The following is a 17,482-nucleotide window of genomic DNA, read 5'->3' as shown; positions in this document are numbered from 1 at the left end:
CAAAACATTATTGCTTTGATAGTCCTTTAAAATGTATAATGTTTGGTGATTTTTATGTGTCAGTTAAATAGGTCATGTCTTATTTTAAAAATAATTCTAAAATAATTATTTGATGAAGTAGGAATCAAAGTATTAACATTAGAAATGGGACCGTACGGGTTTCATTACTTATTTTTTAAGTATGTTTGGTACATATAAGTTAATAATATAACAGTTATGTAAGATATGAAGTAAATAAATACTTGTGAATCCATTATGAACTAGAATGTTACTAACACATTGCATCAATAATTTTTGATTTTTATTAGTATATATTTACAGCATATAATGACTACATTCCTTGTAGAGAATTGGTACATGTACATTATACATCTCAATTTTTTTCTCCTTCCTTCCATCCTCTTTTTGGTTTGCCAAGATTAGATTCATTTATTTATCTTACAAATCCTTATGCAGTTAATTAACATACATAAAGATTAATATGCAGACAAATGGACAAAGAAACACATAACACACATAAGACAATAATACTAAATCAAGTTAAACTTCTAGATACACTGTCCAGGCTTGATTGCAATAATTTTTTCTCTCTCTTTTTTCCTATTACCTCTTGCTAAGTATTACCATGAATTTCAAAATTCATGTCATTTCAAACAGTGCTACTTATAGGTATTTTGACTACAAAGAGTTTTCATGATGATAACAGTGAAAAATCCATACTCCGTAAGGAGCAGAGTACACTGTTTAGAAAGGGTAGGTCTCAGCTTCTTCTGTGACTTCTGGATTGCATTCAGTGCCTGATGCTAGGGCAACTGCATGTTCATAACAATGAGAGAATCAACCTGTAAGCTGTCTTCTGAGTTCTTTCTAGCAGCAGTGCCTCACAACGTGTGGCCCATGTATCCTCTAAAATTGTCTATCTTCTAACTTAATATTATTCTTAAAAATCCTTAGGGTTACACATTGAATGTACTGCAGAAAGTCTGGCTTCTCTCTCAGTGTTTTTGTAAAGGGTTTAGGCTGGTCCCTACCAACTGCAATTTAATGCTCCCTGCTCAGTTTTGTACCCCTTCTCATTGCCCGGCCTCCCGTCATTGCTGCCAGGTTGCCTGCTTGCCCACCCTGTGCCTTTGTGCAAATCAGAGCTGAGCTGATGCTGGAGCAAGGTTGCTGGCCCAGCACGCAGGCCTCCTTTCAGCCCTTCCTTTTGGCCTTCCCTGGATACTGTGTTGGCTGCTGTCGTCGCTCTGCAGTTCTCTTTGCTACCTTCCCCCTTCCTTTCTTTCCACAAGCAATAGTGAAACAGGCTTTTTTAAAAGTGTAATTAAGCTGTATAAAAGCTTAGTAATAAGAGATGAAAAGTCTGACAAAAAATAGAAAACAAGAAACATCTGAGTTCCTTAGATGCCTGCCTTCACCATGACTTTATCTACCCTTTCACAGCCTCATTTAGATGACAAATATGATGCAGTCTTTTTTAGGTAGTTTTTCCTTTTCTATTTACAAATAAATGATGAGTACTTGAATGAATAAGAATCTTCAGAAATGATTTCTGATACTAGGAATCTCATAGGAAGATACAGAAAATAAGTGTCAGAGGACAAAAAACTCTAAAAGAAACCAAGAAGAAACCATGACAATAGACACAGAGAGAAGCTGGGCCATGGCTCACAGATTTGTCGGTGCTGCTACTGGTTCTTCAGAATTCCTGGAGCATCTAAAACGACGTCTGGTTGGACCGTACTTAAGGATTTTGTTAAGATTTCTTTTTGGTCTAGAAAAAAAAGTAAAATAAAATTTCATAACAAAATAATAGGAGAAGAACAATAGTTAAGGCATTGCATATTGTTATCTTTAAAATAGTTACTCAGAGGACAAAATATGGGCATTAAAAATTCTCCAATCAATATTAACACAGCCCTCCTTTTCAGGGAACGAAGAGACACTAGTAGTGTAATTAACATGCTTGTTTTCCCTTTTCCCTTCCTAACTTTCACCTTTTCCTCCATTCTAGTTAATTTTTCCTTTTGAATACAGATATCCAAGAAATATTTCTTACTTTCTAGGGATGCCTTTAACAGTTAAATCCCACTATTTAAGGAAACCAGAGCATGATTTTCTTCAGTCAAGTTGAAAGAAACTATCATGTTTCATTCATCTTTCAAATTTATTCCATTTGACAGACAACCTGACAAGGATGTGGGTGCTTAATTAATCATTTGAAAAACTACAGATAAGCTTTTTGACTACACCAAAGTCTGCTTTGTCCTACCGAAGTAAACACGTGTACAAAAAAATTCTCTGTGTAGAAAAGAAAGATTATTGTGGTGCTGGACTTTTCCGTTGTATGTGAAAAGAGGGTAACTCCATACTCACTGATGTATTCTACTTCTGGAAGTCAACTGCAGCTTAATTATTTATAAAATGCCCAGTAATATCTCCATGCTTTCTTTTCAGATGTTAGCAACTTCTAGTCTTCCTTTCAACCCCTTGGCAGCCAAAAAAACTTTAACAAAAAAGTTGACTCTCCTGAGGCTCAAAAACAAGCACAGTTTAATTATTCTTAACAGGGACTTCCTTGAAACTTTGTTTTCTGAACGTACATTCAATACCATACCAAACAAAAAGTGACCCCACAAACAAAAATGTGTAAAGACCAAGATGCCATAAATTTACTATCTTTGGAAATGCTTCTGCTTTGTATGCTTTATGGAAATGTTGCTCTTGATTTTTCACAGCCCTCATACTATTTCTACTGGCATTTATGTATCTGAGATTGGCTCATTATAGCTGTTCTTAGGTTATGGTATGAGGAAACAGTTGCAGTGTGAATAATAAAAGTATCTGTAGGGAAAGCAGGGGTATTTTCAATCATAGCATTAGATTTTGTAAAGTCTTTCATTTTGCTGATGTGAAAAGGAAAAGGAGAAAGCTAGTTGGAATGGCAAAGTGTCTTGCTTATTCTTTTGTTTGTTTTTTCATTCAGTAATTTAAAAAGACTAAATAATGCCTTGGGTCACCAGACAAACACCTAATCCTCATATTGACTTAAGCTGAGAAATTCTTTAAGTCTAATATTGCCCGTAAATTAGATTGTTTTGCTTTTTCTTAAAGCTGACTACCACAGGTAGTTTTCCTTAGCCAAAAATTAGTCTATTGTGTACTAAAGAATTTAGAAACAGTGAAGATCTTATGGACTTAAAATTAAAATGAAGTAATTCAGCCACTGGTGCTTTAGTAAATCTTCATTTAGTTTCCAAGCTTCTTTCATGTTAGGCATGGAAAAAACAGTAGTTGATCATGTGAAGTAATTAACTGATATTGTTTAGCATTTTCCATACAATCCCCCTTTTCCACTTTGGTATTGTTTCATTTTGTTTTTTACTTCTGAGTCAGAGGAAATAGTCTTTTGACTGGCTTAAAGGTAAAAACATACCACATTGGTTAAGATGGGAGAAAGAATAATTGGAGATATTGATTTGATACCACTGGAAGAATTTCATCAGAGAACCCATGGGGACGCCTCCTGATGGAAAGATACTACCTTCTGACAGTCTTGTGAAGGGTGTGAACATAAGCAAACTGACAGGAGGGCAGATTAAAACAAAAGCAGACTTTAATATGAGTCTTTTCTTTGAAAACTCAATGCTACATTTGTCATTGAAAAAAATAGGCCCTTTTTTTCTGTGCCAATAAGAACAAAATTCAAAGACCCAGTAGAATAATCTTAAGAATAGCAAAACAGCACTGCAATTTGTCATAGCTAAATCTTGGAAACAACTCAAATGCCCATCAACTGAGGAATGGATAAAAAAGATGTGTTATTTTTATACAATGGAGTATTACTCAGTTATAAAAAAAGATAAACTTGAGGCTTTTATAGGTAAATGGATGCAACTAGAGACCATACTCATGAGTGAAATAAATCAGACCATCATGTGTAAACATCATATTGTCTCCCTAGAGTAAGAACCTCAAAGAGTAAATAAAATCTGAAAGGTACAATAGATATTGTGAAAGGGAAACTGCTCAAAGGGAAGGAACAACTGGGATGAGGGAAAGGAGAAAAGAAAGAAGGAAGGGAAAAATATATATGTGTACACAAGGATAGCTGGGATAATTTTATTACTGATTTCTATTGGTTTACTGAAAGTAACAGTTAATGCTCTAATTTTTTTCTTTGTAATTTTTAAAACAATTTTACATTCTTATGTCTGATAATATGAACAACTAATTTGAAGAAAATAATACGCAATATAGCAACCATCATTGAATTCCTATCACCTTGTTTAATGAAATGCTATATCATTTCTAATGCTTTTTAAATTTTTTATTCTCTTTAAAATTTTTTTAAAAAGAATAGCAAAATAAAGACCTTATGACATCCACACCTAAGAGGACATGTTAGATGAATATTTCAAAATCCATCTAAGGACTCTAAAGGAGGGTAACTTGACCAGAGCACAACCTTTGTCTTTATGTGGAAACTCTGAAAGGTCTTTGGACAGAGATACTGTACTGGTGCAATGTTTAGAACCAGCCCCTCTGTTTTCCCACAACCTGTAGGTGTTATGCTCCTTGACAACAGACTTGTTTATACAACAAAATTTGCAGCGCTTACATGGCAGCTAGGGGAGGCATAGTAGAGGAGGGATCTCTTTCCAGTGGATGTTCTGAGCTATGTCTCATTCTGTCTGCAGTGCTCCTTCTCTTTCTTTCTGCTTCCAAATAGCCATTTGTGTTAAGTTGTAGGAGTCATTTCTCAGCATTGGAAGAAAAGGGAAAGGTAAACTCTTTAGGTTGCTTACTGTTCAATTTCATGAGACTGAGAGATAATCCAAAACACCAAAATCTTCTCAAAGAAAGATAACCAGTACAGTGGAACCCTGAATTTCACAGGGTTTACATTGCTAGAGCACCTGTGAATTGTGAAAAACCTGTGAATTTCAGATATTGTCAGAAAAATACTTATTAATGCCTGTTTTTATAGCTTAAACCCTAAGTATGCTATGTCTCCCACAGTTATATAATTCAGTTTAATAAAATACCGTATTAACAAAGCTGTAGAAGAAGCAGGATGTTTTGGTGGCATCCTAGGGATCTGAGGGCTTTAAGAAGAACAAAACCAAGAATACTCCAGATGGTACACAAGGTGCAACAACTTGTTACGCTGCAGGAATGCTAGTGCATCTGCTCAGATGGGTTCCATGGCAGCAGCCAATCAGCAGCAAGGAGAATTGAATAACACTCTCAGATTGGCTACCTGCAAACCTCCTGCCAAAAAAAATTGCAGAGGATATTTGCCCTTTACACAAAATTGTGGGGTTTTCTGTGAACAATTATTAGCTAAGTTCTAAGGAAATCTCCATGACCAATTGAGGCTGTGTGCTCTCAACTGATACTGAACGGGGTATACTGTAGCTTTGTTTGTTTCAGGGGCAATTCAGAGGAAAATGGAACCTTTATAAGCTCAATTAATAGACGTCAATGTTATATGCCTCAAGGAGGAAGAGGGGAGTAATGAAGAGAAGGGTGCTTTAAAACTTAAGCTCCCTTTAGAGAAATGCCAATGAGAAAATCAGCCAGTGGTTTGTTTTAAACAAGTAAAATGTTAACATATGGACACATTTGACAAGTAATAACATGGGTTAGTTTCCTGCTTTTCCGTTGTCACATTCACCTTGCACTTTTTAGTAAAGATGCATTTACACATATTACTTCCTGAAACAGTCTCATAACAGAGACATTTCCTGTATTGAATCTACATTCAGAGAAATTGAGGCTCAGAGACCTACAAGGAATTGTTCAATGCTGCGAACAGTTAAGCCTTAGCAGGAGTTTATCCTGTGTGTTAATCTCTATGCAAAGGTGACACAGAGGAAGATGGAGGTCCAGAATTCTTTTCCACAGGAACGTTCCTTTTATCTAGGCCCAACTCTTTAGGTATCTTGTTTGGGATGCAAATGCCTATGCATGTATAAAGCAAGATAAGAACAAACTCTGTTAATCCAAAAGAGATGGTGGCATTAACTGCCTGAGGCAGAAGAGGAAGGCTCCAAAAATCGTAGGAATTTCCCAGATGGAGAAGTGGAAAATCGCAGTTCAAAGCAGAGAAATCAACATATGCAAAAGACATTGATAAATGAAAGATTAGGTGTCTTGACTGGAGATGATTGCCAGTGTTGGACCTGAGGGCCCCAGGGGATGATGGGGCAGGGAGGTCACCCATGGATAAATCTGGAAGGATGAGTGGGGCTGGACAGTGGAGACTTTTGCACTTTTGCTCAAATTTTATGGCCAGAATCACAAAAACTTTGGGAACACAGATAGAGATAACTACAAATTTACATTTTGGAGATGGTGCTCAAGCATAGAATCTACACATTAATTTGACTCCCGGGTTTTGTAGAAACTAATTATATTTAATAGAAGCCCTTTCACTTTTGATGTTGTCTTTGACTTCCAGCTTCAGAGGGAAATCACTACATTTAATCTAAGTCTTTGAACGAAAAGATGAGTTCGAGAGTCCCAAAGAGTTACAAGCTTATTTGACTGGGAAGATTTTTTTTTACACTTTATTTTACTTGCTATCAGGATATATTTATGGAAATATTCACTTCCTGTTGGTCAGAAAAACAACATTAAGTAAGTTCAAGTTTGAAAGAACTCACTACGAAAATGTGCACTTTGGAGCACTCTTTATCATCTTCTTAAGTGAAGAACTAAAGTCATTTCAGGCAAGGGGTTGCAGCATTATTCCTTTGGCAAATAATTGAAAAGCAGCCAGCAGCCTGCTACCACATTACCCCTGTCCCAGCTGTCTTCCTGTCCGTATGTGTCAAAAAGAATAAGAGAGAAAAATTCTTTCACTCACTAAATGAACACCTCCATCTTTCTCCTTGAAATTTTTTTCTGAGTTCTCTTTCCTGTATGACAGCCTTTGTAACTCTACTTTTCCTTCTTTCCCTTTACATGAAATTATCACACTGCTGGTTCTCACCCACACCATGATTATTCAAACCTTCATTGTTTGGACAGTCAGAATTCATGGTGACATAGAGACAATGAGTAATACACAAACATGTGAGCGCTAATTCTTTCCTGTAGCATCTGGCTAGTGGGAGACAGGAGGCTCCCTTTGAAACTGAGACTGGGACAATCATGAATAGAGCATAAAAGGAATTAATAAATTCTAAAATCCCAAGGAGAAAGCACAGACCTCGTTCTACTTAAGCAGAGACATCTCAAATCCCATGCTTGAGGTGTACGAAATGATAGGTTATTAAATCTCCAAGCTAGCTCCATTCTGAGTTTCTTGGGACTGAAACCAACCATTGCTATGCAGAAAATGTGTGCCTATTGTTACATGAGGGCGACAGCAGGGAGGCAACACAGCAGCAGTCACTTTCTCTTCACCAAAATGCATTCAGAGAACACAGGGTCCTGGGGCTCTGCTCAGCCAGCAGATTAGGAATTTAATACAATTTCCTCAGTGAGAAGTTCTCAGCTGCTGTCTCACTGCCTTTCCATCTTTTAGGTTTAAATTGAACAAGATGTGCATCTTATTAGTGAAGGAAAACTGAAAATGGCCTGCAAGATGAATCGGGGAATAGGAAAGTCAAGCAATCCAATTGTTCAAGCACATGCCTAGGGACAATTCATTGTGAGGATGACACTCTAAAACTTGGGTTCGGAAAGTTGTTAGATTTTAGATCACATGTCAGGAGGAGAATTTACTTGCAGTATTAGATAAAGCCTGACCTGATTCTTTAAATCTGGTTTAGTGCTTTCCAAATTTTTTGCTTCTCCCTATTTTGTTGCCACCTCCACTTTCTGGCCCGGCAGGCAAATTTCAGTTTTGTCCTCACTGGAAATGCCAGATCATAGCACTATGGCAACTGTTGCTGTCCCTGGATCCTTCTAAGGATGCCACCCCCTCAAATTCTTCTAACCCATGACTTTCTCATGATTTCCTGTTGCTCCAAAGGGCAGGGCAGATGGCCAGGCCTCACAGCATACAATGTTGGTGCAGGCCCCGGTTACGAGGCATCAGAGGGACCTTCTCTAGAAGCCTGTGTGCATTTTAGATTTAAATGCAAACAATGATTCTATGCTTAAGAATGAAAGATTGCAAATTTGTGGTGTAATTTTTCTTCAATTCATCACTCATATATTTTTTATCAGTGATATTTGTGACAAACGTATTTCCCACATAATATATTATAAGAGTTGGCATTGAAATATGAGATTTAATTCTCTGATTTTTTTAAGGGCCCAGGATTAACCAAAGGCCTCACATATATAAAAACTCTACAATCTGCTTTATTCTCAGCCTGTGGACCTCGCTATATGTGTCTGAGCCAGTCCCTTTCCCTATCAGTGTTATGATAATGAAACTGGTGACACTTCGATGTCTAATTTTAAAGAGAACATGGGATTTGTGAGCCTAGTAATTTTGTCTATAATCATTTATTCATTTCTGAGTTTAATAAATGTGCAATACATACTTTCTAAGGGAGCAGAAATCATGCTTTATGAGTCAGGGGCACACAGATAAATGAGACAGAAGTCACTCCTGATGGTCTGCTAGGGAGAATTTCTTTACATAACTGTCAGTGTTACAGTAAGGTAAATGCTATGTCTACCAGCAATTCAAAGAGGGTATAGTGGGAGATATAAGCCAGAGTATAATTAATTTTGCCAGTGAGGTTTAGTTATATTTAGCTGCTTGCAATCCAAGAGAAACATTTGCCCTGCATATTTAGGTGTTGGAAGCGCAGAACAGATAAGAACAAAATGATGACTACATGGTAGAGGTGTGAACAGGTACTGTTTGGGGAAATGAGAAGGGAATCTACTACTTTTAAGATAAGCCCTAGGGGTCAGCATTCAAGATGAGTGAGGAGAAATAGAAAAAGAAAGCAAGTTGAGATTAGATGATAAAAAAACTCTCAACACTTAAAATTTTATTGTTAAAATGAGCTTAAACTCAACATTTTTGGATCCAAGTCAACTTTATTAATTTGTCTGGCTGTTTTTAATCCTAGCTACAGTGCAGAATACTTAAAGAGTATTCTCAGTAGATTGTATCTGTTGCTTAAACAGGGTATATCATGAAGGTCTGGTCACATTTGCCTGTTTGTATGCATAACGATGTAACTAATAAAGTTGAAACAGATGGTGTATAAGCAATATAAGTCGATCTCTTCTTAGTTAATCTTTCAACTATTAAGCATATTTTTAAATTACCTGTTCTCTTCCTTTGCAAACTTGGGATTCATGCTGATGTGAAAGCTTTCAGTCATATTCAGATATAAGGACAGTCTCATTTTGGTGATGATGATCACTGTTAAAGATATAAAATTCCATCCCAATCTTAATCAAAATGCAATTCATATTCCACCTTGAAAACCTCTCCCTTTGCAAGCCTAATTTTTTAACTGGGAACCTTCCATGGAGAGGAAGATATGCTCTACTCTCTCTTATTTTTGGAAGTACTGGAAAGTGAACCCAGAGCCCTTGCACTGAGCTAAATCCTCAGCCTTTTTTAACTCTCTTTTTTGAGACAGATTCTTCCTAAGTTCCTAAGTTTTCCAGGCTGGGCTTGAATTTGCTGTCCTCTGTCTCAGCCATCAGAGTGCTGTGATTATAGGCATGCACTACCCCATCTGGATTGTACTATTCTTTACTCTTTTTTCTTTATTTTTTATGTATTCCAGATTCTCAGAACTGGGAAGAGCAACCAGGAGAAAAGTGCTGACATGATTTCATAAGCTGATGTGGTTAGAACTTTCTACTTTCTTTGTATCTTCTGTGAAGTGGACACAAAGTCTTTGGATCTCCTGTGGACCTAGATGTGTGTTCTCCAGGGCCACTACCTGGGGCTGTTGGTGTACTGCATGATCGTTTGTACAATCTTCTCCCTTGGGTGACAATGCTTGTGAGACACTGTGAATTTACCACAGCCTCTCACAAAGTTCACTTAGAAGGGTTCTTTCTGAAATGAGATACCTCTAAAATGGCTCACATGTCTTCAAGAAACGTATGCACCTTCACCACATGTAGAAGTCTTGCCTTACTGCCAGTCTTCTTCCCTCTGTCTTGTCAGTGTGTAATGACCTATCCATTGTCATCATTCAGAACTTTCTGGGCAAAAACTGTAATCTGTTTCTCAGTTTAAATACACTCCCAAACTCTTCTGGTGGAAATGTGGCACCTTCTCTTGTGCTAATCTGGAGAAGGCTCCAGAGTAAGCCTAGTGTTGCCACAGTTGAGGAAACACCTGTCACAGGATTGAGGAGCCAGCCTGTTTGTATGAACAATGATGGTACTTTTCTTGAAATCTTTACTTTCACTTGTTGGGGTATGAAGATGAGAAACACCACTCTGCAGTAAGTTAAGAAAGAAAACTGCAGCTGGTCTTTTAAATAATTCTCTAAGTGGGAAGTGAAGGTGTAAGGATCGGTTTGGTCACTTCAGAGAAATCACTGAAGAGATGAGGATATATAGGAGCTTCTTGGAATCTTTTTTTAAAATGTAGCAGCATCTGTTATTGCCCTCAGTTTTGGAGCTTGGCTACAATTGTGAGAAATAAGGACAAACCCTCTTCTATACTCTGTGACATATGTTTCTTGTTTAGTTCATGTTTTCTTCCTTAATATCTTTCCATGTTCACTTCGACAATTCTAGCTCTTGTTACTGGGATAGTGGGAGTTAATGAAAGGTTGAATTTGTCAAAAGTGGAGAAATATCCTGCTGAGAGCCAACAGTGAGAGAGATATTTTTAATCAATTTTGGCATTTGTGAAAAACACAAAAAGGTAAGGCCATTTGGGGCTGTTGGATTGAGCAATGTCCACGACTACCTTTCTTCATTTAGAGAGCTGTACATAGAGCTCTGCCAATGAAAAGCTGGACTCTGTTGTGTGAAGATGATCTCATCTGGAAAACACAATGGCAATTAAGTTGTTAATATGGTATATGTCTTAAAACCTTTATTTGCTATATTAAAAGCGAAACCCATTAGCTGTATTAGCCAGCTTTCCTATCACTGGGACAGAAATACCTGACACCTGCAGTGAAGGAGAGGTTTATTGGGCTCATGATTTTTGAGGGTTCAGTTCATGGTCGGCTGGCTCCAAGACAGAAACACAGTGGTGGAGGACTTGGTGGGGGAAGACTCCTCAAATTGTAGCAGCAGAAAACAGCAGAAAGAATCAGAGACAGACACATCACATCCAAAGTTCTGTCAGCAATGATCCCTTCTTCCGCTGGGCCCACCTCCTACTAGCACATTCCATTGTGAACTCATCAGTGGGTCAGTGGTGAATGTAGCACCCCCATAACTCAGTCACCTTCCGAGTCTCCCACATCGGAGCACCTGAGACTTCTAGGAGACATTTTAGTTCTAAACTAGCTCACCTATGTGCTCTGACCCTAGGATTCCTATGGAATCCAATATTAAAACCCCTATATTATAATATTTCACAAGTTAGTAACTTCTATCATCCATTCATTTTCTAATATTAATTAATGAATATGACAACAGCTTGACAAATGACTAATCACTTACTGGGAGTAAAAGGATTACCAGCTGCCACACAGTCTTCATCAGCAGGTAATTATTTCTGGGAGGCTGGTATAATTATTGGACTGCTCATGAGAGTTTCCCTCACCAGCTAGTTTCTGAGTGTCCGTGCTGTATAGCACTACATGCAGTCTTGTGATATGGGCAATTAAGAAACAAAAAAGAAGATAAGGAGAACAGCTGGGGTCACAAGTCCTGTTGAATTTAATAATTTAAATAGGATTTAACTGTTTAAATGATTGTTGGAAGTTATTTGACATCTTATATGATAATTTCACCCCCAAAAGGGAGAGGACTCAGGGACCATGTTGAGATTTCCTGCTACAGCCATCACACATCTATAGTCAGGGGTCTGCTGGGGGACCCTTCTCTGGAAGACTTCAGAGCCTATAGTCTTCTCTGGAACACTATACGGATTCTAAGTTATCACATTTAGATGTGAAAGTAGAGTCTTTGTGTGCACTGCAGAGCTGGATGTGCACAGAAATCAGTTTATTTATGAAAGAGCAAAGTACAGAAACACTAAAAGGGCAGCATGTATATTGTTTGGCCTTGGTTTTATTGAGGTTCTGGCTCCAACTTTAGTCTTTCTGGTCTACTGATCTTGCTTAGCATTTACTCAGATGAAAGGTACTTTGCAGAATGAGTCCCTTTCTTCTTAATTGCGGAGCAGAGGTGGCTTAAATCTAAAGATGTGACCTAGGTGTGATAGTTTGGTGAGAAAAGAAAGTAAATTTATTTATCTCCTCTTCTTTCTCTTTTCTCCTCCTATCACTTGTGCTAGCCTGGGATCTTAAAGATGTAGGATGTTAGAGACAGCTGGGGCTGAGCCCTTTATCTTTTAGTCATTTTAATAAATTACTGGATCTCTCTGGGTCTCCATATCTTCATTTGTAAAACGGAAAACATAGTAGTAGGTATTGTTAAGTTTTTGCGGGCTGTGAATACAAATATTATTTAAACCTCAAAGAAACTTTACAAGGTCAGTACTATTATTATTTTATGGAAAAAAAAAAAACCAGAGGGTCAGGGAATTGAAGTCATCTGTCAATGTCTCACAGCTTGTAAAAGAAAGAGTTACGGCTTGCACTCCTTCCTGTCTCTCCCCAAAGCCCTTGTCTCCACTGTTTCTCATCCAAAATGACTCCTTTGAGAAGAAAAAGAACTTCTATAGCATGTGTCCATAATGAAATCACTTAAGAGATGATATGTTAGTTAGTGACACTTTTGTGGGAAGTTGTGGAAACTCAGTTAAAACTAGCTACAACAAATAGGAAGGAGTATCAGGAGAAAGGTGGGAGAACTGCCTGGCAAGATACTTGCAGTGCTACAGCCAGGGATGGAGAACAAAGACCTGGAAGATATTAGAACCCAGTATCAGTCCCTTGGCTTTGCTGACCTCTAATCAGGGGTTTTCTAGGTTCTCTATGCAGTAGGAAGCATGGCAGCTGGTATCACTGGAGATGTACCGTTATAATCCCCGATCGATAAGTAGTGCTCCCATGAAGTTTCTGTGAGATAAAGCCTGGGAAAGGACTCTCAATCTGCTTTTGATCACATGTTCAGTTTCTGTCCAATCACTCGGAGTAAGGTCTCTGGTTTCACCATGTTTTCACCAGGAGTGGATCACTCACTTACTGCTTTATACCCATGGAAAGACATTCTACCTTCAGAAAAAAGAAAGGAAGCTGCATTAATTAACCAGAAAGCAAAAATCCAGTTTGTAAGTATAGTTATGGATGATTTACACTTTTCAACTTTTTCTAAAATTTAAAGGTTTTGTGGCTTTCTCTTTTATTCTTCAGTATGTTTTTAATACGAATTACTCACAGGAGAAGAACCACTCCTATTTTGTCACTCATAATCTTAAAACATTTAATTCACTTTCAACAGTGCATCTGTTAATTTATGTAACTAGAAATGTCTCTGAGAAATGTCCTTTCTGTTTTGGCCACAGGGGAAAGAGCACTTGCACACATGGTGCAGTCATTCTGAATGTCCAAAACAGAGGACAGTATGGGGGCTGGTGCTGGTTGCTTCCTGTTCTAATGTCATGTATTTAATGGGCAGAGAGTGGGAGAAATTGGCAAGCTAGTCAAACAGTCTCATCGTGTGCTACCCAGAGGAGCTAATCAAAAACCATATAATTTATTGAAATAGGTATATTTACAACAAAGAAAACATACCCAGAGCAAATGAGTCTGGTGTGCTTGATTAGTAAGGTGTCTAGAAATCAATATTTAAAATAAGAAAACGCAAACATTCTGTCTTCATATTAACTGTCCGGAGGAAGAAACAGCTGTTGCATTAGTTATCACCTTGTAGAACTGACACAGGATTGTACTTTGATTTCTTGGAGCCATAGTTGCTTGGTGCCAGCGTCTTTGCATGATTTAAACCCTGTGATGTTTGGCTTGTCCTCTAACTCCAGGTGCAAAATTTTACACTAAACTTCCATTCCCCTTTGAATTGAGAGTGTTCCTGACTAAAGGTTATTTTCAAGAGATGAGGACTTTAAGACACAGACTTTCTTAGTGAATTTTACTTGTTGTTTTCTGGACTTCCAAGTGTAGTGGTATGAAATGTTCTATCTTAGACATGATGATAGCGTACATAGAGCCTAGACTTCCATTTCTGGATTATCCTTTAATATATTTTCTTTTCTGAGCATTAGTAGTCTACTTCCACCATGCCATGATGATTTCCAGTTATGTGTAGGCACCAACAAAATCTTAGAAAATATTACAAGGTTGGTAAAGTATGTGATATATGTACACATATGCCAATTATCTTATGTTTTTCTTTCATAGTAAAAAAGCTGTCCTGAAGAGTTTTGTAGTTTACTCATAACACCACCTTTATTTTGGATAAAAATTTTATATGACTAACTGCACACAAGAATAATACAATTTGACCATTAGGCTGTAACCACTTGTTAGATCTTTCTTGCATATCTCTGTCTTCCTGAGAAACCACTTTGAAGACACCACTATTACAGCAGCAATTGATATTTTCCTACTAATCTGTCCATAGCACTATAATGTTTGTATTGTTACTCTGCTATTTCATAAATGGATGTATGTTTGTTACTCTGTGTTCCCTACAATAGCCATTGAGAATAGTCAATGAATATTCAATTGGTCATTCATATATAGCTTTATTTATTTTCTTTAGAAACCACTTTGAAGATACCAAAGTGTAGTACAACAACGATTGGTAATAACTTACCACTTTTGTCTATAGCTCACTATTATTTGTCTATTTGTTTTCCTGAGAAACTACCTTATAGATAACAATATGTAAAACAACAACCACTGATAATTTCCTACCACTTTGTCTGTAATTCAGTAAGCCCCCCTATTACTATGTTATCCTTCTTTTACTCTTTAAAATAAAAAGAAAAAGAATAATAGAATTTAATGGAAAAACCAGTACCCCTGTCTACCATGATTTCCATCACTATAAAAAATGATATCAATGGTAATAATCTTCAAGAGTTAGTCTTTAACATGTTCTGTTCTCTAAAGTCAAATGTTAAATGTTCTATTCTCTAAAGTTAAATAATATTTAATTGTTAATGTCAATTCTCGGGTGAAGCTAAGAATCCCATTATTTAACACACTACACAGATGTTTACAATTTGCACTGGAAAATGTGCTATGAATATTTGTATTGTTGATACAGCTGCAAAAAAGACAGATGAGGTCCTGATTTCTCAGAACTTGGGTTTTAGGGGGCAGACACAGGAACAAGTTAATAAATAACTAAGTAAATAAACAAGTAAATAAATAAATAAATGTTTTAGAGGTTTCTAAGTACTATAAAAAATAACTGATACGTTTTACTACCCTGGAGAATATTTGCATTTTAAAGGAACCCCTTGCTCCATTGACTGTGAAGCACTTGGAATTCATATGGAGATTTCTGTCTAATACCTCCCATCGGATCTTCTGCTTTTCACTGTTCTCAACAGTCAGAAATTTTGTTTTAATCTAGCATATGAACGATGGGTGTGGGATGTTTGAGGAAAAGGCCAGATCCAAACATGACTAGGAGTAATAAGGAAGTCAGAAATTTGTGGGTGTCCACTGTGTTTCATAGCAGCCTTTTCCTTTCATGTACCAGTTAAATGTAGACAGGAATAACTCAAAATGGAGAGGAGTGAGAATTACTCCAGAGAGTGCTCCCCTGCCTAAGCAAAACTCTCAAGTGGCAGTGAAAATCTACTTTAGCCTTCTACGGTTTTCTTGCAGGTGGGTTAACAGGCTCAATCTTTAAAAAACGAGATGTCGAACTCATTCACGCAGATGCTTACCTCGGCAGCTTGTTTTATGTTTTGTTCACTGATCCTGGTAGAGCTAGGGAGAAAGGACTTACTTGTCACAAATTTGGGACATTAGTACCCAGTGAGCATCTATCCTGTCCTTCAAGTGTTACCTATACTTTCTTGTATGCCAAACCACTGTATTGAAAGATGAATTTTATCTTGTTTCTACATATTTTTAATAGACACATAGTCGTTGTGCATGCTGATGGAGCAGTGAGGTATTTCAACACATGCATACAATATATAATAATGGAAGCAGGTGTAGCTTTCATTTTGGGTCTACAGTATTTTGGAACCACTCAAATTCTAGTAGTTATTTTTAAAGATTTACTTGTCAACCACAGGAAAGATAAATGCAACACATAATTTCATCGCTGAATAATATAATTTCTTAACGTACATGCTAACTATATTAAGTATTGTTGATGTTACTGCTATCTTCTTTGTAGGTCTAGCGAATGAAGTTTAGCCAGTTTCTCCATATATATGAGTAAAACCCTATACAAATACATGTGGCCCCTTACTTTATAATTAAAACTTATAAGTAGTATTTGAAGGCATTCCTTTACCAGAGGGACTTTGGTAGATGGGCCAGGTTTGCAGGGAGTGGAAATGTCTCATGAGAAACTTCTCAGCTGCAGAATTAGGTCCCAGGTGGAGATGACATGGGAAGGTGAACAGAAGTTGGAGCTGGTCCAGGACGGGGAAACCGGTGAAGATTTATGGAAGGTGTGTATGTCAGCTGAAACAGCCACACAAAGGAGACCTTCCAGGTGCAGGGAATATCAGGGCAAAGGACGACATGGAAGGACAAACAGAATAGGGAGCAGTGGCCAGAAGTTTGTTGTTACTTCAGCATCAAGTGGATTGAAAGAAATGATGGAAGATGGTACAGAAAACTTAGGCAGGAGCCAGATCACGCACGGTTTTGTATGTCTTTGTACGTTATGTTAAGAGTCTTTCTTCTGTTGTCACTATAAAGAACTGGGAGACTTTAAACAGGGAAGTTATATGGTGAATTCTGCTTTTCAAAAAGATTTCTCACCTTTACAAGTGTGTGGAGATCTGAGGGGACTCGGAAAAACTAGGTAAGTGATCACTGCAATTGTGTGCACAGAACTGACGTGTGGTTGACACAGGGAAGTGAGAGCTGAAATGGAGAGAAGGGTTCAGACAGTGACTGTGTAGGAGGACTCTGCTGAGGCTGGGAGAGACTGTGGACTGAGACACGTTAAGAACCTACAGGTTCTTAGCTGGTGTGTCTGATTGACGAACACAAAAGAAAATTCAGGGGGAGGTGAATGTTTGTGGGAAAGAGGTAAGTTTAATTTTAGATATGGTGAGTTAGAGGATATCTAATTAGAAATATTCAACAAAAAGCTGAGAATATAAGTTTGATGCTTGGAAGACAGGCTTGGAGAACAACAGTACGCAGTATTTCTAAAACTGTAAGGGTAAAGTGGTTCCTATTTTCCAAGAGTGAAGAAAGAGCAAGTCCCTCCCCTGGCTGGGAGGAGTAGCACCAGAGACCAATATCAAAGAAATATAACACCAGAGTGTTTCAGGAAG

This window comes from Chinchilla lanigera, unplaced genomic scaffold (assembly GCF_000276665.1).
Source record: "Chinchilla lanigera isolate Chin_1 unplaced genomic scaffold, ChiLan1.0 scaffold00017, whole genome shotgun sequence".
Classification (NCBI taxonomy): Eukaryota; Metazoa; Chordata; class Mammalia; order Rodentia; family Chinchillidae; genus Chinchilla; species Chinchilla lanigera.
Note: the sequence above shows the minus strand (reverse complement) of the source record.